General features: G+C 42.3%; 1 non-coding gene and 3 pseudogenes across 1 annotated transcript; 1 reads left to right on the forward strand and 3 right to left on the reverse strand.

The window, feature by feature from the left end:
- LOC138242338 (zinc finger protein 850-like) overlaps positions 1-21,460 on the reverse strand; it is a 1,462,105-nt pseudogene that overhangs the window by 672,166 nt on the left and 768,479 nt on the right.
- On the forward strand, positions 1,453-1,616 carry LOC138243521 (U1 spliceosomal RNA). Its single transcript, XR_011192176.1, has one exon. It is a non-coding gene; the product is annotated as a U1 spliceosomal RNA (small nuclear RNA).
- On the reverse strand, positions 2,241-2,359 carry LOC138218618 (5S ribosomal RNA; annotated as a pseudogene).
- Positions 3,526-3,664, reverse strand: LOC138243677 (U1 spliceosomal RNA; annotated as a pseudogene).

The following is a 21,460-nucleotide window of genomic DNA, read 5'->3' on the forward strand; positions in this document are numbered from 1 at the left end:
CCCACCTGATATATAACATTCCTATAATCACAACTATGAATTTCCACTGTGGGTATTACACGTCACAACGCAGAAATGCAACAGTGACGTGTCGTAATTACAAATGTACATGATAAGTGATTTTGTCTCTCCTACCTTAGTGTCGGAATATTAAGAAGTTCTGGTGACAAGGAAGGAGGGAAAAAGTAAATCAGCAGAAGGGGTGCTATTTTGTTGACTGTTAATCCTTACATGTTCAGAAGGTCATATTTAAAAAATGGTACAGTAAATTTTCTTATACTTAATGATTTTCATAATTTGTCACATTACCTCAGTGGCAGAATTGTGAGACTATTTAATAATCAGGAGGGAGGGTCATAGCAATAAGCAGAAAGTGCCATCACCCTTTGCTCATCCTCCGTTAACCATATATTCTCATATGCCATGTTCTAAATATCCCATTGTAAACTGCTATAATAACATTTCTTGCAAAATGCAAGATTTTGAGACTTTTAATAATCAGAAGGCAAGGTCTTGGTAAATATGCAGAAAAGCCAGTGAATTCATGGTTTGCTTTTGTCTTATTTACTTGTCATCTACCATGCCAGTTTGTGTTATTGTGAGTTTTGAAAATTGGTTTTCGATTTTCTTAAACGTGTTTCATACAAAAATGCAATTTGGATAATCATTATTTTCATATTCCCCTTTACTGATGTCCAGTAATCCACTCGGATTAGAATTTTTAAAAATAACTATAGAGAGCCATCTACAGGCGAAAGGCGGCATAACATCACAGTAGCATCTTATAAGGTGGAACGAAAAACGCGAATAAGAAGCTGGCGAATAAGAAGCCAACTTCAGCTTCGTTAATGCAACAGGATTGGGTGAGGTGAGGTGGAAAAATATTTCTTCCTCTGAATCCTAACATTTTTGTAGTTGTTCCAGGACTTCTTGCCCCAGATAAAGCTGCCAATACATCACTTGTTTCTACTCCATCAATATCAGCAGTGTTATCGGTACTAAGCTCCACAGCGAGCCTTCCCTGCAGCTGAGCGTTGTGTGCGCTGCAGCGGTGTCGAGAGAACAGCACAGAAGGCAGCAGGCTCTGGAGAGCGGGTAAGAGATGGAGCCTGGTGGGCAGGCGAGCAGGCCCGTTTTTTGGAAATTGCTGAAAAGGCTCCGGTCTTTGTTCGGTGTGCGCGAGCTTGCGTAGCGATCTGCCGGTCTGGTGTTATGCAAATGAGGCCGATTGCGTCCCGGTACATGCTGCGAATGCGCATTGGCGACTGCAGATGTGTAGGAAATGGCGCGCTCGTTTTCTCATTTTGCCCACCCTTTTGAGTGTTAGTGTGGCGTGTGAGTGTGCGAAAGAGTGGGCCCAGCAGGAGGCGGTTTTGTGCGGGGCGAGGAGCTGGCCTAGGCTGCGCGCTTTGTGCTGTGGGTGCGGGCCGCTTGCAGGGGCTTTTACAGCTCATACTTACCTGGCAGGGGAGATACCTTGATCAAGAAGAAGGTTCACCCAGAGCGAGGCTCGGCCATTGCAATCCGGCTGTGCTGACCCCTGCGAATTCCCCAAATGTGAGAATCTCGACTGCAGAATTTCTGGTAGTGGGGGACTGCGTTCGCGCTCTCCCCTGATGTGCTTGGTCCAATATCAGATACGGAAGAGTTACGACACCATGAGCTGCGATAGGATCCCAGTTCGAAAAGAGTCGATGCCACTGCTGGTTCCCGGTTTCTTTTAGTTAGGGGTCCAGAGAAGCATTTCAAGCTGGTTACACTACTCCTTCCGGACATTCATTCCCTTTTCAAAGTCAGTCGTTTTGCTGTTGTCTGCATTATTTAGGCTGATTATCGAGGTTAGCCTTTATTTGGTCATGGGGGCCTCGGTACTGCATGCTAATTCTCAAGACAGTTTCACCCGTTTTCTGATTGCTAGGTTCTGTACCAGTGCAGACATGTCAAACAGTGAATGGCTGTACCTCTATTGTATCCGTGCTCAATGAATGAAATCAGTAATAAATGAATATATGTATAGTTATACGAAAAACAAGTGGTTTATCGACTCATCTTCATTTGCAGATTTAGAGGCAGCTTCGATATTCGTTTTACAAACGGGTTTTTTTTTTATATGGGTCACACACATGCCATAGCAACAAAACATCTCTAGAGATGAGGCTATAGATCACCTTTCCATCCTGCAGGTTTTCCTCCCAAAGCCTACAGTACCAACGGCGACCCCTGCTGGCCGGGAGAGCAAGAGCTTACAGCACCTGGTATTCCCAGGCAGTCTCTCATCCAAGTACTAACCAGGCCCAACCCTGCTTAGCTTCTGAGATCAGACTAGATCAGGCACATTCGGTGTGGTGTGGCCGCAAGCGAAAGCCATGGCGCCTGACTCGCTACTTGAAGCTGTGTGTGGCTGGGGCTCCGTGCCCCCCGAGCGGGACTGTAGGATCGTTCGTGTGCAACTCTTTGGAAAGGAGCCTCTTTCCAATTCGCATTGCGTACCTGGATGACGGCGAATGTGCTCCCTTGTGTTGGCTTGTCCCGCACTGGAGGAGAACAAACAAACTGCTTGGAGGAGCACAAGGCAAGTCTTCACAAGACAAAAACCTCCAGTGCACAGCACTCAAAACATTTCTGGGCTGTCGCGTGTTTATTTCAGCACATAAAGCGCACCAGTCCAACACGTCGGCCGGGCGCGCGGCGCCTCCGCCCTCTTGTGGCCTTGCGGCGTCAGAGCAAGAGGCTCCTTCTCGCTGCCTTTCCGCTGTGTTGTAGAGCCCCGAGAGGGAACCTGGAGCGCACACTTTGTAGGGGGCGGGGGACCGCGTTCGCGCTCTGCCCCCGGTCTCTTGCGCGAGTACTAAATCTCACGGCGCCAGCCAGCGGCCAGAAGGCAAATACAATATCGCGGGACAGGGGGGCCTCTTCATTGATTGTTACATATGAGACGGGGATTAGGAGGAGATCCCGACTGATTGGTAAAGGGGAACACTAACACCCTTTTTGAGAGACGCCCTGGGATTTCTTAATGGCCAAAGAGGGTCGGGACCTCGGTTTTACGCCTCCCCCGAATATCGAAGCTTGTTCTAAATCTGCAAATGAAGATGAGTCGATAAACCACTTGTTTTTCGTATAACTATACATATATTCATTTATTACTGATTTCATTCATTGAGCACGGATACAATAGAGGTACAGCCATTCACTGTTTGACATGTCTGCACTGGTACAGAACCTAGCAATCAGAAAACGGGTGAAACTGTCTTGAGAATTAGCATACAGTACCGAAGCCCCCATGACCAAATAAAGGCTAACCTCGATAATCAGCCTAAATAATGCAGACTACAGCAAAACGACTGACTTTGAAAAGGGAATGAATGTCCGGAAGGAGTAGTGTAACCAGCTTGAAATGCTTCTCCGGACCTCTAACTAAAAGAAACCGGGAACCAGCAGTGGCATCGACTCCTTTCGAACTGGGATCCTATCGTAGCTCGTGGTGTCGTAACTCTTCCGTATCTGATATTGGACGAAGCACATCAGAGGAGAGCGCGAACGCAGTCCCCCACTACCAGAAATTATGCAGTCGAGATTCCCACATTTGGGGAATTCGCAGGGGTCAGCACAGCCGGAGTGCAATGGCCGAACCTCGCCCTGGGTGAATCGATTTTTTATTTTTAAGAACTTTATTTTCTTTTCACAAAAAAAACACAAGATATCACAAATTAGAAAGCTTTACATTAATATACATACTTAAAACAGTATATATGATCACATCTCATTACATTTTGACACGGTACCAGTTACATAGCAACAATTTATTTTTTTCTGGTGCAAATCACATTCTTTACTTAAACATGATAATGTTTTTCACAGTCTCTTGAGATATTGACCTATGCTCTCTATTTCCCACAGATTTTCTGCTTCCTCCCTCCCTTCTCTCCACAGATCTCTGAGGTAATAGTTCTCTCGGGTGATGAACAGGGCCAGGCTACCTGCTGCCTTGACTGGGACCTCGATGCCTTTGAACAGCCCCATGTTCCTCACTCTCCACAGGGCGTCTTTCCCACTGTTCACCACGGCCCAGATCCTGTCAAACACGTCAGGAGGAAGTTTGACAGGAGAGATGCCGTATATGACGAAAGCAGAGGTCAGGGTAAATTGGGGCGAGAGAGCCTGCAACCAATCTTCAAACTGTGCCCAGAAGGCCTTAGCAAAAAAGCAGGACCACAGGAGATGGGTCACAGTCTCCTCCTCGCCGCAGCCCACCGTAACGCAGCGAGGGCTGGGGGTGAGGCCCCTACGGTACAAGAAAGTTCGTACCGGTAAGCACTGATGGACGACACTCCAGGCAAAATCTCTGTGAATGTTGCACAGAAACTTAGAGGATGTGTGTTTCCACACCTTCCTTGTTTGGGCTGATGTTAAAATGCCCACAGGGGTCTGCCTATTATTCTGGGGTGCAACGAAATCTTCCAGTTTTTGGACGCTGACATCTCGGAGGGGAATATGGCCAATTGGGTGAGATCTTAGAAAACTTTTAACTGTCCAATAAATTGCAGGGCATGTGTCAGAGAGTGGGACATCCAGCTTGGGTCTGACACCCCATACTCTGAACACCTCCCTACCTACCCAGAGCCTGGAAAAATAAGTCCAGGTACGCGCTGCAGGTGCTGTTGCAAAGCCTCTCAGCACAGAGGCCAGGAAAATACACAGCAGCTTCGTAGCAATATCTGGGACAGACTTCCCCCCTGAGGGTAGCGGCCTGTACATTATTTCCCTTCTGAGTCTTTCCTGCTTCCCACCCCATAGAAATTGAAACATCAATCTCCTCAGCACCGCCGCAACACGGTGTGGGATTGGGAAGGTAGAAGCCAGAAAATTCAAGACAGGCAAGAGCTCGTCTTTGATGACCAGCACCTTCCCTGTCATGGTGAGGTCTCGGTCCTTCCATTGCATCAGTTTTTTGTTTAAGATTGGCAATTTGTTCTGACAATTTACTGTTCCCATCTCTTCTCCAAAATACACCCCCAGGACCTTAATTCTCTTCTCTTGCAGCCTGAGATCATGTCCTTCTTTTGGCTCCCTCCAGTTCTGATAAAAATCTCACTCTTAGATTTGTTAATTTTTGGAGAGGAAGCCAAGGAGAAACGATCACAGCACTGCAGAGCTCTGCTAATTGAGGCATTGTCAGAGAGGAGCAGGGTGACGTCATCCATGTATAGAGATGTCTTTACCTCTCCTCCCCCACTTCCAGGCACTGGTATCCCATTAATGGCCTGATCCTGGTGCAAGGCACAGGCTAAGGGCTCCATAGCCAAAATGAATAACAAGGGGAATAATGGGCAGCCCTGCCTCACCCCTGAACAGACTTCAAAGGGGCGTGATCTATTGCCATTAACCATTACTCTGCTGTTGCTACCTGTGTACAGCAGGTTAATCCACTTTCTCATGATGGGGCCAAACTTCATGTGCTCAAGTACCGATGTTAAGTACTGCCGGTTTAGGCGGTCAAAGGCCTTTTCTAGGTCTACACCTAAAATGCACAGAGGGAGGGAGCGATCCTCAGAGTACAGACAGACATCCCTCAACAAGGCCAGGTTGTCGCTCATCAGGCGTCCTGCTATCCCACAAGTCTGGTCTTTCCCTACCAGTGAGGCCACTACATTTTGTAGGCGCAGGAAAAGGGCTTTGGACAGGATCTTAGTGTCCACGCCTAACAGGCTGAGGGGTCTCCAGTTCTTTATGTCATTCTTTGCTCCTTTCTTAAACAAGAGAGAGATAGTGCCTTCTCTTAAGGAGTCAGGCAGCAATTCTGTCTTATAGCTTTCCTCGAATAGGAGCAGTAGCGGATCCTGAAGCAGATCCCAAAAGGTGCAATAAAATTCTTTAGGGACCCCGTCAGCACCCGGAGTTTTCCCCTTCTGTAAGCTCTCCATAGCCTGTCTCAGCTCTTCTACTGTCAAATCCCTCTCAAGTACTTCCCTATCTTCTTCACTCAAAACGTTTTCTAGCTTTGAGGTAAAAAAATGAATTTCTTCATCCTTTACCTCTGTAGAGCTGTACAGTCTTGAGTAGAAGGCCTCGGTGCAGGAGAGGATAGCACTCGGCTCTGTTCTCTCTCGTCCCTCCTCATCAACTACACTTTCCATGACAGACTTGGAGCCTACCACTTTCCTGAAAAAGAAGCGAGTACACTTCTCATTTTCTTCCAAGAACTGCACTCTGCTTCTTAACAGCACTCCTCGACTACTTTCTTCGGCTATGCTCCGGATGTCCTTTTTTAAAAGGGTGATATCCTCGAGCACATCGAAGCCACTGTGCAGCATCGTGTAGAGACGCTGCAGCTGCCTCTGTTTCCTGGCTAGCACTCCTCTCCGTCTGGCAGCAGCCTTCCTTCCCTCAGCCATGAAAAAGGCCCTTGTCCTCACCTTCATCCCACCACTCTCCTACTGACCCGTACAGAAACTGCAAGGACAGCCACTGTGATAGTTTCTCCTTGTAGCGGGATACTACCCCCTCGTTCTCTAGCAGCTTTGTGTTGAGTTTCCAGAGGCCTGGGCCAAAGACAATCCCGCCCTGGAGTTCCACTCTACACCCTAAAGCCTGATGATCTGAGAAGAAGACAGGCTGAAGAGTGACCCCAACAACTTTCACTCTCTCTGAGACAAAGCAATAATCAATTCTGGAGCTGCTATTCCTCCCTGACCATGTATATCCTGCTGTTGTGGGATATATACATCTATATGTGTCTGAGAGTTTAAAGTCTTGAACTAAGTTTTGCAGGGCCAGTGAGCTGGAATCCAATTTTATCGGAGAGCTAGACTGCCTGTCTGTGTGCTCTAAGATACAATTAAAATCCCCTCCCACTATCACGTCTGTGCTACATAACAATAGGGGGAAGAGTGCCTTGAGTAGCTCCACCCTTCCTCCCACGTCAGTAGGGCAATACACATTGATTAGACGCAGGTTAACGGTCCCCCATTCCACATCCACACGCAGCAACCTGCCATCTTCGACCCTCTGAATACTTTTCAATTTGAATGCCCATCCTTTGAAAAGAATGGCCACGCCAGAGGCTCTGTTGTTATTGTCCCCTGACCAAACAGAAGGCCCTTTATCGCACCTATCTTCAAAGCTTTTATACCTCTCTTGATAGGCTAAAGCACACTCCTGCAACATCAACACATCTCCCTCTCTCTGCTGGAGGTAATCAAAGACAGACTGGCATTTAACTCTGTCATTAATACCTCTGGTGTTAAGAGAAATTATGTTTAGAGCCATATTACATAAGAAAGTGGAACCAGTCTTTACAAAACACATTTCTCTTCTGTCTCACCTGTTACCTTCTTCTTTTTCTTTTTCTTCTTCCAATTTCCTGCCAGCCATCCTCTGAATGAGCCTTCATCAGGGTGGCAGCAGTAAAAGCGTTCACGGAGTCCATTTCAAGGAAGGGGGTAGAGGGAGGGGTGGAGAGGTTCCAGCTCTCCCCATCGCCATGCTCTCCTTCCTCCTCGCTCGGGGAGAAACAGAGTCATTTTTCCTTTTCCTCAAGTCCAGCTCCTGGGAGCACTGAGGGGAAAGAGGTGCAGCCGATGCACCAGTCTCCTCTTCCCCCCCACCCACCAGCTGCTGCAGATCCTCTGGGATGGACTGGATGGAGGAGAGGAGGGCATCTGTAGCACTTGCAGAGTCTGAGAGAAGCAGCTCCGCTGAATCCTGGGTATCCTCGCTGGACCCGCTGCACCGGGGGGCCCCACACTGGCCCTCGTTCTGAGCCCTCTCCACACAATCGACAAAATCGGGCTACTGAACTGGAGAAAATCTCCTCTCCAGAAAGTGCAAATATCATCTTGGAGAGTATAAATCCTATTGCCGAAGGTCAACACTGTCTACCAGAGTCACCCCTCCCACCTCCGGCAGGTTTCCGAGCTGCAGCGATGATCAGTTCGGCTCACACGCAAGAGGTCCTCGGTTGAAAACATGCGCCCCCTTTTCTCGTACGTTTTGCACATGATCGAGTGGTTTATATGTGGCTCCTTCGTACATGGTGCTGATCTTTTGGAAAGCAGGAGGCAAAACTGACACGTTCCCATACCAGGAGTTGAACCCCGGCCACCTGGGTGAAAAATCAGGAATCATAACCACTAGACCATATGGGAGCATACAGCTATGCTGTTCCGTGCGTCATGTAAGCAAACTGTAATTGCTGCCTTCATGACCTGCTTGGTGGAGAAAACATACAAGAGAGTTGGCACTCAGAGTGTCGAAGGGCCGATGTATAATAGGGCTCAGTTGAAATACAACGTCAGGACTTTTCCGACTAGTGTCACACGAAGAGAGTACATCCTTCCCACCCCTCTGCGTCTGTCTCGGTAACTCGCTGTGATCGTATAGTGGTCAGTATTTTGTGTTGTGGCCGCAACAACCCCGGTTCGAATCTTTTTCTTCAATGACTTACTAAGGATCTTCTTCACATTCGCCCATGCAGGGGAAGCCAGTTACACCAAAGCAAACGCAGGAAAGTGCATTTCAAGCAGAGACCAGGAGGGACTTGTTTACACCGAGAGTGGTCGGAGAATGGAACAATGCGCCCAGCCCTGTTGCTGGAGCCGATTCTTGATGAGATTTTCGGCTCACTAAGAGGCCCCCGCTGGATGCTAATCGTTCTGTTGTTCTCGCAGGTGCTGCGCTGCTTTTGAGCCGACAGAGCTCGTCTTGCTCTGTAGGCACAGCCCAATTGCAAATGATCGGTACGCGTACAGAAGGAACGTGCGTTTGGTACAAGAGTGCATGAAGGCACCGGAAATACATTGGGAACAAATGACCAGTCGCTCAAGACCTCTGTAAACTACAGGAGCGTGCAATAAGAGGCTGTTCCCGCCCGGTCTCAAACTGGGGACCTATCGCATGTGAGGCAAACGTAATAACCGATACACTACGGAAACCTGCAGGGGCTGCTGTTGGTGTCTCGCATGCGTTTCGGGCTGAGAAAGGGAAGCGTCACTTTAGGCAGGGGGCGCTGGAGAGAGGAACAAAGGGCGTGATGAAACAAAACACGGAAACCCAGGATCGAACCAGGGACCTTTACATCTTCAGTCTAATGCTCTCCCAGCTGAGCTATTTCGGCAGTGTACATAGCCCACACCCACCTGCTCCAGCCTTCCTGTGTTGCAGCATGCGACACGGCTCCAGGCAGGACTCCACTCCGCAGGAGCCGCAGAGCCCGTCTGGAAATAAATCCTCATTCTGATTATTGCCCTGGGCATGTACCAATAAATCACTGAGCCTATATATATATATCACTGTGTTGAAGCTAGAAACACAGAATCACTGCAAACACATCCTAAATACAGTGTTCCTGCACCTAACCCTAACCCTAACCTACTTAATAATTTAAGTAGAATAGATTCTAATAATAAAATGATCCAGTGTGTTGCACTACTTCACTGATCTATGCCGTCTGGAAATAAAACCTCAGACTGCTTATTGCCCTGGGCATGTACCAATAAATCAAGAAGTTGAATTAAAATAAAAGCTTTATTTTATGATCATTCGTCCAACCACTCCAGAGATTGTCCTTCTCCATTAAAAGACTTCCTGGAGACACCATAATCATATAGGAGCTCTTCTCCCACTGCAATCTCTCTTTTTACCAAGAACAGAATTGTTATGTCACTCTTTTCGTCAATTACAAAAGATTCTTTAATTGGTCTGATGTTGGCTTTTTTGTTTGAATGATTTATGCGCCTTCCAATTGTGTCCATATCCGGGTGGCAAGTGCAGTGTTCTTCACGCGAATCAATGCACATTTTTTGTTTAGGTCCATCAAAAAAGAATAGATATCCCATGTCTCCTTCTGCCATCTGTGCCGTTAGGGCTTCTCCAGCTGTCTTTGTGATAACCTTGCAATGGTAATCACACACCACCCCTCCCTTTTGGAAATGCCTGGAAGTTATAACCTTTTCCCTTTCACAGGATCGTCAACAATGTGCAGGCCTCTCCAGGTTTGGAGTTTTACCAGATTTTCAATGTCCTTGCCATTTGGTTGGACTTCTACATGCGGCTTCCAGTTCTGAAGTACCTCGGACACAGCTGGTGTATTGGTTGACCATCCCATTTTTTCTATATAATGGGTCACTTGGTTTTCTGTTGGTAACCGTCTTTTGTATTGATCTGTAGTGAAAAATCAGAAATCCACCCAAAGAATATATCCAGTAATAGACTCTTGAAATATTACTCTTTAAAAAGGGAAGAAATCCTGTTCTTACCAAATATGTTCTGTTACCTCCTTTTCCTCTGCTCAGCTCTCCATTTATTGTAACAGTGGCGGTCGTGAATGCCGGTCACTCTCAGGCGCTCTTTCTTTCTGGGAGGCTGCCTTCTAATGTCACGGGAAACATCTGTATCAGCTTCTGGAAGGCTGCAGCATCATCCATCTTTGGGCATCTATATGCAGCAGCTGCCACCGTGGACCTATTTGTAAAAAGAAAACTTAAATATCTCAGATCTAAGACAGAGTGGCTAAAAGGTAACTGAAAGAGGATATTGAATTAAAACTTACCGTATAGCAGCTGTACGTTCTTGTCCATAGCCTAAAGATTGCTCTCCTGATCCTGAACTGAAGTTTAAAAAAATATGAGAAATGTATGTTTATCTTAAATATTGACTTTCAGATACTGAATTTTGATATCACTGTGACACTTACAGAGATCCTGCTTCTACAATGCCATGAATTAGTTCCCTGGCTGAGCACATGTCCTCATCTGTCAGCCTTCTGGCTAGGTTTTCAACAGTTCCATTTGAAACACCTAAATAATCATTCAGGACAGTTTTCTGATCAATAGGTAGCGTCTTTATTTCCATTTCAAATGCCCTTCTTGCAACATAGCAAGTAATCAGTGGTAGGTGGTACCTGCAAAACAAACATATATAAAATAGTTGTTTTCAAGCCACAGAAAAGTAAAAAGAAAATACATCAAAATAATTATATATTTCAATTTACTTCTCATGCAGTCTTCGCAGATCATAGGTAGGATTGTGAACTGGTTCTCCTCCTGCATACACAAAAAATGTTCTATTTCCATTCTGCAGTTTGCATCACAGCGTAACTTAATGAAGTAGCAGTGAAACATCTGAGAAAATAAAAAATAAAAATGCAGTTTAAATGCAGTATTCTTCACATACCATTGAATGCAAAAAGACAGTTTTTAGCAATGAAATATCAATAAAACCTTCAACTCACCTTTTCCTCTTCTTCATTTAGTGCAAAGGAAGCTAGTCGCTGAGTTGCAGCCATGCGCTCTTTGACAGAGATTATTACCCTGTTTTTACCCACTTTTATTCACAACAATTTTTCGCTGTATCCAATCCAGGACCTGAATTCAGAAGATTTTTTAATACAAATATTAATTAAATTCAATTTCTCGAAAAGAACATCTATAATCAAAATTCTCGGTTGTATGAAGGGATGCTTACTGTCATATTCTTTACCACCCCTGGGCTCTGAAGGTGCTTCAGCTGGAGAATGGCCTGCAGGTAAAGCATCACAACAATCCGCTCACTTGTGGTGATGTCTGCAGAGGTGTGTGTCTTGCCCAGTATCTGCTGCACATCTTTCTTTGCAACACTCAACACCTTCAAGCAATCGCTTAGTTTAGGTGGAGGACTCTGCAGCTGTGTTTGTCTTGGGGAGAGAGAGCAATACTATCAGCTTCCAAAAGGCAACATTCATGTGTTTGAATAGAAAAGCAAGTATAAGTTGAACCAACATTTAATAAGTAATGTACCTCTTTCTGGTTATTTCCTGTCTGACACTCTTGTTGTTTCTCTTTTTTATATCCTTTAGATTGCTCTGGAAGTCTAATAAACTCTTAGCTAGACTGGGATCCTCCACTTGCAGGCTAGTGTTTTTTAGGATGAAGAGCAGGAATCTGCTGATATTAATGATATAACCTGCAATGGTCTGGTGAGACAGCCCAGTCATCTTCAACTGGGAAACAAATGTCTGCATTTTGGAAATGTCCTTCAGAAAACTTAAGGAAACTTCTGATGGATGCATAAAAAACAGGAACCTGGAGACATTTTCAACCTGAAAAACATATATAGAGAAAGTCATTATTTTTATAACCAACATCCGTGGTATGTGAAGTTTAAGCCGAGTAAAACCATGTACCAAATACCTACCTCCTTGGAGCAGTTTACCATTCCCAGGCCCTGGATAAGGTATTGTTTAAAGCCAGCCAGGAGAGGAGAATCAAGAGAGTGTTTTCTGTAAAGTCCAGCCAGGGCAACTCTTTTTTGGAGAGCTTTTAGATTACCTTTAACTGACACCCTGTAGAAATAAGACACATGGACAATTACATGTATTATAAGTGTTTCCGTTTTCTTAGTTGGCTTCTGGGAGAAAATGGCTTTAGATGTGGCCCCGTGTGAATATGTATATCTACCAATTAACTGACATCCCAATTAAGGCTACATTTTTTCTTGCCTCTGTGAAACAAAATCAATTTTTATACATACAACGTGCAAATAAAAAATAAAGCACTAGAAACCCTATTTAGCAGAGAGTCTTACTGTTCTCCATCTTCCCCTTCCTCCTCCGCTTCTGCTTCAGTTTCTGGAGCAGCCTCTGGCATCTCTTCCTCCTGGACAGCGGCCTCTTGCTCAGGGCCACTGGAATACAGGTAGATTCTTTTCAACATGCTTTTACATAATATGTTGTAACAATGATTTCAAAAAGAAACTACAGAAGCCTTACAAATTAAAAATATCTCACCTTGCCAATGTGTCTTCAGGCTTCCCACGTACAAAAAGGCCCAAGGACTCTAGCAGTCTTACAACCGCTATCCTGTTTGCCTCACCAGACACGATCTCTATTCTGTTGTAATCCACGATGACCCCGTTCTTCAGGTGATTCATCATGTCCTTTCTCGCCTGTTGAGAGGCCATCGTGATCTCCTCTGCTGTGGCGTGCTTCATACACGCCCTCTTCAAGTGAGCAGGAAGCTGATCAAAAGTATTCAGGCACATCTTGCACACCAGGGGAATCCTCGTGGGGTTTCCTTTGAAAATAAATAATATAATTTGTGTATAGAAACAAGCTAAGACTGATTTCTTAAATTATCCTTAATTTTCTCTCTCATAGTTTGAGCATAATGATTTTATTGTATTGCTCATTGCTCCAAAATAAATAATGGTTTCATAAAAAAGTGAACATTCTCATCTATATTCATTTGCAGTTACACTATTGCAATTAATCTGTATCCATTCTGCATTCATATCTACTAGAAAGAGCTCTCAATTAATTAAATGCCCCATTGAACTGGCCCTGATTATACAATGCAAGGAGAAGTCTTCTAAGCCAATACTTGTAACCAGAAAGAGGCTGTATTTCAATTACACAATATACAAAACAACACCATTTAACACAAAGATATATTCCACACCTCAGCATGCACATGATGAGATTCTTGATATTAGATTAGTAAAAACAATATCAATGCACTGAGAGACGCTTAAGAATAAAGATGCATCTGCCTGACTGCATATTTGTTTTAAAAGGTTATCAGCAAATGCATTTAAAAGTAAAAATGTAAAGTCTTACCTATTGATCGTGGTGGTGATTCAATAACCAGGACCTTAGTCAAGTCTCAGAGTTACTGTACCTCCTGTCTTGTTATAATTTAATTTAAAAACATGGTTAAGCATGGGTTTAAACTATATTAAAGTATATTCAACAGTGCAGGTGCATCCAAAGAAATCCAAGCCCTCGGAAAGAATTACCATTTCCAAAGATGTCTAGTTTCAAGCATTAACATCCAAAGTACCCGTCTTAGCTGGGGCAGATAGTTTGCCAAGCCATCTGAAAGAATTACCATTTCCAAAGATGTCTGTTGTAAGCCAGGTTCAATCATTACCATCCAAAGTATCGGTCTTCCCTTGGGGCAAGGGAGTTTCCTGTGTGTCTAAGATGTGTACTTCCCTTAAATAAAGGATGAATATGGGTACCATAGGTATTAAATCTCTCAAAGCTCAGAGTAAACTAAAAAACCCTTGGTAAGTGTGTTATAACATGGATGGGTATTTATAGTCCAGTGCCTCCTATTTGGTGTCCCCTGAAGGCATTTTGAACCCAGCAGGTGACACTGATTTAGTTTTATTTGGCCCTGATTATGCAATAAAGGATAAGTAACCAGAAAGAGGTGGTATTTCGATTTTACAGTATATAAAACAATACATATATTCCACAGCTCAGCATGCACATGGTGAGATTCTTGATATTAGATTAGTAAAAAATACCAAGGCACTGAGGCTTATTAATAAAGATGCTTTTGACTGACTGGACCTTGGGGCAAGGTGTGTAAATTACAACAGACATCTTTGGAAATGGTAATTCTTTCTGAGGGCTTGGGAAACTCTATTTCTTTGGATGCACCTGCACTGTTGAATATACTTTAAACCCATGCTTAGCCATGTTTTTAAAATTAAATTATAACGATTTTTGTGTTTGATAATGGTAGCAAAGGCTTCCTCCACCCACTGCTTTGCCAAAGGGGAGTGCTGTTTTCTGGGAGGGGTGGAGTCTTTGCTCGGGGTAACTTTCTGCTGAGTGCAATATACCTTTCACTTTTCACCTGCAATCGAGACAGGAGGTACAGTAACTCTGAGACTTGACTAAGGTCCTGGATATTGAATCACCACTACGATCAAGAGGTAAGACTTTACATTTTTACTTTTAAATACATTTGCTGATAACCTTTTAAAACTAATATGCAGTCAGGCAGATGCATCTTTATTCTTAAGCGTCTCTCAGTGCATTGATATTTTTTTTCTAATCTAATATCAAGAATCTCATCATGTGCATGCCACGGTGTGGAATATAATCAGGGCCAGTTCAATGGGGCATTTAATTTATTGAGAGCTCTTTCTAGTATTTAAGAATAAATATTAAATTTATGGTGTATTAAATAAAGGGTGAATATGGGTACCATAGGTATTAAACCTCTATAATCTCAGGGTTAAAATAAAAAAAAAACAAGGTGAATGAGGTGTAACATGGATTACATTGATTATTTAGTAGAACTTTAACTTTAGTAGAAAGTGGCTTTCAACAGCCATCTTTGGAAATGGTCAGTCTTTTAGACACCTGGGGAGAAGGTACAGAGTAATTTACACACCTTCCTGCTACCATGATCAGAGCAGTATTAGATTAAACTTGTAATTTATTGAAAGCCCAGTTTTTAACAATCATTTTCATTTTAACTTACTTTTTTCAAAGAAGGATTCACTTCTTGAATTAAATCTTTTGACAAGAGGTAAGACTTCTATTTTACATTTAAACCCATGTTTAGCTGTGTTTTTTAGATTCAACTGAACCAATTTCTGTGTGTGATAATGTCCTTGAATTCTGACAACATCACACTAAATTACATGATATGAAACAGCTAATGTTTCTAGAGATTAAGTTTCTGGGATGCTTCTCATTACTTTGCATTACCAGGGACAGTTTAATTCACCTTGTACAGTATTGAAAGACCAAGATGCTTTTTTTAAAGTTATTTAACATTTTATAGAACTTTGTCTACTATGGCAACATGATAAGCTTTTGCACCTACCTGCCCCCCAGGGAAGGCCAATGCTTTCTAAATTGATGGTTCCCTACAGTAGACTGTACCTTATCTTCTAAGGCAATGTATATTGACCCAAATCAGTTTTGGAATCCAATCTACTGACGAGATGGAGCACATCCTTTTTTGGATACAGATTCATTGCAATAATGTAACTGCAAATGAATATAGATGAGCATGTATGTTTGTTCATATACAGTGGCAGGAGCAGTCTCTCATTGCAGTGAATTTTCAGGGCCAATTCATCTCTCCATCTTATACTGAATATGAAAGGTAGCTGTGTCTATATGGACTCCTCACTAGTTGGAATTTGTATATATTCCAGTGTTCCCTCAGCCAGTCCTTCTGTTGTAATTCAATTTATCTTATAACATTCCTTCCCCACTTCTAGGACCAGCAGTTTTTGAACTCCACAATGGCTCCTATTGGAAAGTCTGTGACTGAGACCAAGTAAGAGTTCACTTTTTTATATTAAGCCATTATTTCATTTGGAGCAATGAGCAAGTCTGATATAAATACAATAAAATCATTATGCTCAAACTATGAGAGAGAAAATTAAGGATAATTTAAGAAATCAGTCTTAGCTTGTTTCTATACACAAATTATATTATTCATTTTCAAAGGAAACCTGCAAGGATTCCCCTGGTGTGCAAGGTGTGCCTGAATACTTTTGATCAGCTTCCTGCTCACTTGAAGAGGGCGTGTATGAAGCACGCCACGGCAGAGGAGATCAGGATGGCCTCTCAACAGGCGAGGAAGGACATGATAAATCACCTGAAGAACGGGGTCATCGTGGATTACAACAGAATAGAGATCGTGTCTGGTGAGACAAACAGGACAGTGGTTGTAAGACTGCTGGAGTCCTTGGGCCTTTTTGTACGTGGGAAGCCTGGTAAATGATTTGAACTAATTTAACGTCATATTCGGGAAATCCAGAGAACGTCTTCACACTTGTCGTGGCTGTTGCAGGAAACACCTGTTGAATCTCACTCGGGATTTCTTGAAAGATCATTCAGCGAGCAAGTCGCAATTAGGAGATAATTTGGTATTTCTTAAGAGAACTCAGAGAACAACAGCACCGATAAATGCTGGGGAGACAGGTAGTTTTTTTGTAATCAGATTCCAATGTCGAATACTGTGTATGAGAGCTTACTGTACGTAACTTTCCTTTTCTCACATTTTCTGACGACTATTCCGAAGGGGCACCCTGTCAACTCCTAATACTTTCAAAAAATCTGTCTGCGTGTTTGATTATTGTCATTTAATTTTTAAAAAAGTTCAATGTTGATTATAACTAAAGAAATTAATGATCACAAACAAAAAAAGGGCTGAAGATGCGAGTCGCTTTTGTATTAGAGCTGGATGACACGAGCTTATAAATAAAAAACGTTTTCTTCCAATAAATCATACATTTTGTTCCATCCTTCTTACTATACTTCTCTCTTGTAGTAGTAAAGCATTTTGATTGAAACCGAACAATACATTAAAGGTTTCATCTATACACTTATACTTACGCTGCTGTGCAGCGGAGCCTGATACACCCCAGTGGGCAAAAGACGTATAATATATGTCTTAAACGCATACCTTAGACGTATAAATGTGGTCTGCAATTTGCCTAGAATGAAATTCTAATATACGTCTATTGTTATACGTCAATTATACGTCTATGATTAGATGTTCATTATACATAAATGGTTGGAGTTCTATTATATGGATAAATTTAGAGGTCTATTATACGGATAACTTTAGAGGACTATTATACGTATATGGTTAGAGGTCTATTATACGTTTATGAGTAGAGGTCTATTATACATCAAAGATAGGTTTTACTGGTGTAGAAACTAGTAAATCAAGCCAATGATTTGGTTTAGAAATTTATTCAGAAAATACACATTCACACCTGAAAAATATGTATTTCAAATTATACATTGTATACAATCGATAACAATCAACATATGGGCAATAATCATAAAAAACACAACTAGTCTTAAACTTCAGCTACAAATTCTGGTAACATGGCAATATACAGTATAGTAATGACAAACACTAATTACATTAACGCACTAAAACAAAAACACATTTTGATTCAAATATAAATTTTAAAATGCACAACTTCTACATTTCCAAGAAAAAAAATATTACAATGGAAATTAAGACGATTTTTGTCCACCATTTGCAAACCCTGTCTAATTGTCCTAACAATTAGAACCAGAAACTTATTATTTTCAGTGTCCAGATCTCCTGGCCCCCTGCCTTGCATATGCATTCTTCAAGTAATGCATTTTGTGCTCCTTACTTTCTTTTAATGTCGATGTAGGGTGGGACTATATTTATTACTATATTTAGTATACACGTGTAAATAAAGTAATTACTGCAAAAATAATTTACTTCGTGCACGATGCAGATTGCTGTATACTCCTAGTTGCGGCACACAAGACATTAACAGTAAAAAGCCTCAGGGACTGTGTCAGATGTGTTTTCGACGTTATATATGCATTTATTAATGTTGTCGATTTTACGGTTGCAATTCGACGTTGATTATACATCGCGACAACGTATATATAAGTATAGCCGTATTTTCACCATGATATATACGTATCTTCGACGAATCACTGCCCACTGGGACGGTGCCGTCCGGTTTCAGCCGCACAGACACATCCGGACCCCCACTGAACGATCAGCAATCAATAACATTTGAACGATATAAGCTCCTGCGCTCCGGATCATGTGAGAGAGAAGACACTGAAAAAGTCGTGTGAAAGTGGATTTTGCACCTGCGCCAGTGCTGTAGTGGTATCATACAGATGCCCATACAAATCCACCATAAAATATTGCTCTGCCCGTTGGTGGATTAGGTATGCATGCTATATTTCAATTTAAATATAAATTGAACCTATTAAAAATTCGATCTTAGATTCAAAATCGATTAATGTAAAAACTGATAAAGCTAAGGCTTTTTTTCAGGGCTATATCTACTTTTTTTTTAAAGAAGTCTATCGCAATTGTGAAAATTACATAAGGTGTACCAGCACAGGGAGTGAGAATGACCTCAGTCCGGCTCCCAGCAGAATCCGTCCTGGTTTGGTCACTGTCAGACTGTTTGGATCGCAACGTGGAAAAAAAAAATCGCTCTCATCGTGTGACTTCAACTAGAGGAAGGGAAGATCTCATGTTTAAAAAAAATTAGGACTGAAGATAACGTGAACTGAATCCGGGGCCTCACACTTATCAAATTATAAAATAATAATTATTAAAATATCAGGTTGTTTTATGCAGCATTTTGTGCACAGTACGTCGTATTTATCTAACAATAGAACAACAGCCTACCTCAAGGAGGGATTCACACGCAGTCTGGGGTATTTTCCCCTTTACATTTTTGCGATTTTATATCGAACCTGTTATACTCCCAAAAGTGCAGAGTAGCTTGTACTGTGTGCCCTGTTTGCCTTTGTAAGCATTTGATTAAAAAATAAGTTCACAATACGATAAAAACAGAGAAAGCACAAATGTAATAATATAACTATACAAAATCAATACCAAATCATAAAGCCAATTAAGTGCCTAACTTTTGAAAACAGACAACACTTTATCTACAAAAAACTTGACATTGGTATCTATTTTTGAATTACAAAGCAGATAGAGCAGTCCCTGAATTCAAAGACCAGATTAGTTAAAATCCCTTCCACCAATTTAGATTGATCTCGGTCAGAACAAGACCATCAGACGTGAAGGGAATTCGGAACAGGAGCCTCTGCTTCATCATTTATTGAGCTTCTGATCAACATGTGAGTGATAGTTATTTATTGTCTTTGATTAAAGTACACAAAAGTCGCCTTCCTTCGAGCCGGAGTCGAATCAGCAACCTTAGGATTCCCAGGTGTTCCTACTACAGTCCTCCGCTCTACCATCTGAGCTATCGAAGGGATAACAGGAGCTGTTTCCTCGCACACACTGCACAATGTAGTGAAATGTTCCAGGTTATTTAAATCCCAGTAAGACATCAAGTTTCCAACTCTTTTCCTTAGTCTTGGTTACCTTGAATTTAAGCTACGAACCAGGATTCTACTGTATACACTTCCGGGGATATTACAAAATGTTTGGTGTGCCATCAATCATTACAGGTGGAAATTGACTCTTTTCTTTCTCGAGGGATCATATTAAACCTTTCATTTGGATCGAGAAGAGGATCGGCATGAGACACAAAACATACCTGTCTTTTTTCTTAAAATTGAAGAATTCTTTAACTTAAGACTACAACGAACTCGGCCGCAGAAATCAGTCCACAGCTCCTTAATTAACCTGTTCTTCACTTCAAGGAACCCAATCCTGCGCCCTCTAGAGGTTACTGAAATAGAGGACAGACTGAAATGAAGACATTCAGAAGCAGACTAAGGGGAACACTGGATCTACATTAGAATATTACCCTTTATAGTGGGAAAAAAATTGTCGCGACATAATGAATTTACGCATCAGTTGCTTGGAATATCATTGTAATATTTAATTTGCTTTCCTGTCACACCACTTTTATTAATTATGAAGTTTATCAATACACATTTATTTAAAACAATGTCATTTATTATTAATACACTTTCATTCCATTCTTATTAGAAGCTGTATCACAGATAATGCATGTAAAGCCTTCAGTATGCGATTGTGAGTTCAGTTATCCCAGGGAGTGAAGAGAACTGAAATTAAGTGAAATAACATTTAAATAGAGTGTAAATCTTCAAAGTTATCTCTCACTTCAGAATATTTACAAGAACTTACGAAGGTAGAAGGCGGGAATATATGGTGTAAGGGCATGATCTGTGTAGTTAACAAAATAGTTAAAATAATATAAAAACGTATTTTTATTAAGATACAAAACATTGAAGGCGACGAGAGATGAGTGCTTGACGGACTCAAAGCGAGTGCAGTGCGGATTTTAGTTCTCTTGCTGGTAGAAACGAACTTCGTTTAGCTTGCGCCATGGAAGATATGGCATCTGCGCCGAGAAGCTTTGCTTATGCCCAGCTTTTTCCACCGCTTCCACTGAACCTCGTAGCTCCGGATTTGTATACGGAATACAAGATATGGATGGAGTCCTACAGATTTTGTTAAATAGCCAGTGGATCTACAGAAGCTCAGGATGCCGTGAGACGTGCTACATTACTGCACTGTATCGGGGCTCCCGTGCAGCGGATTTTCGCCAACCTCCCTGGAGAAAAAGGTACATATGAACAGACTGTAGCTGCCTTAGACGCTTACTTTACACTGCGGAGAAATGTGGTTTTGGAACGGCATACATTTAGGCAGAGAACTTAGTCTCAGGACGAATCTGTTGATGCTTTTGTGACTGCACTAAGAGAACTGGCTAAATCTTGTGACTTTGGAGTATTGGAAACTGACATGTTAAGAGATCAACTTGTGGAAAAATGTGCACATAAGAGACTATAAATTGCTGCAGGATGAAGGGCTGACTTTAGAAAGAGCTCTTACAGTCGCTAGAATTCATGAAGCAGCTCAAGCAGAATCAAGAATTCTTTCTGACCACAGTGACAAAGTGACACTGAACTTTACAAACAAAGTTTACAAACAAAAGCCGAGCAGCAGGACGCAGTCATGCTAGAGATATAGAAGAACAGGGGACGGCTGACATTACTTGTTACAGGTGCGGACTAACAATGCACAAAGCAGATGAATGCGAAGCGTGAACAGCAAAATGTCTACACTGCAAGAAAACAGGACATTATGCACACGTCTGCAGAAAATCACGTCCGAGTTTAAGGACAGCAACATCAGAGATTGGAAGCTAGGGAGTTACAGGTCTGTGTTTTTATTATAGGTTCAAGAAAGTCTGAATACCT

Source organism: Lepisosteus oculatus, chromosome 14 (assembly GCF_040954835.1).
Source record: "Lepisosteus oculatus isolate fLepOcu1 chromosome 14, fLepOcu1.hap2, whole genome shotgun sequence".
Lineage (NCBI taxonomy): Eukaryota > Metazoa > Chordata > Actinopteri > Semionotiformes > Lepisosteidae > Lepisosteus > Lepisosteus oculatus.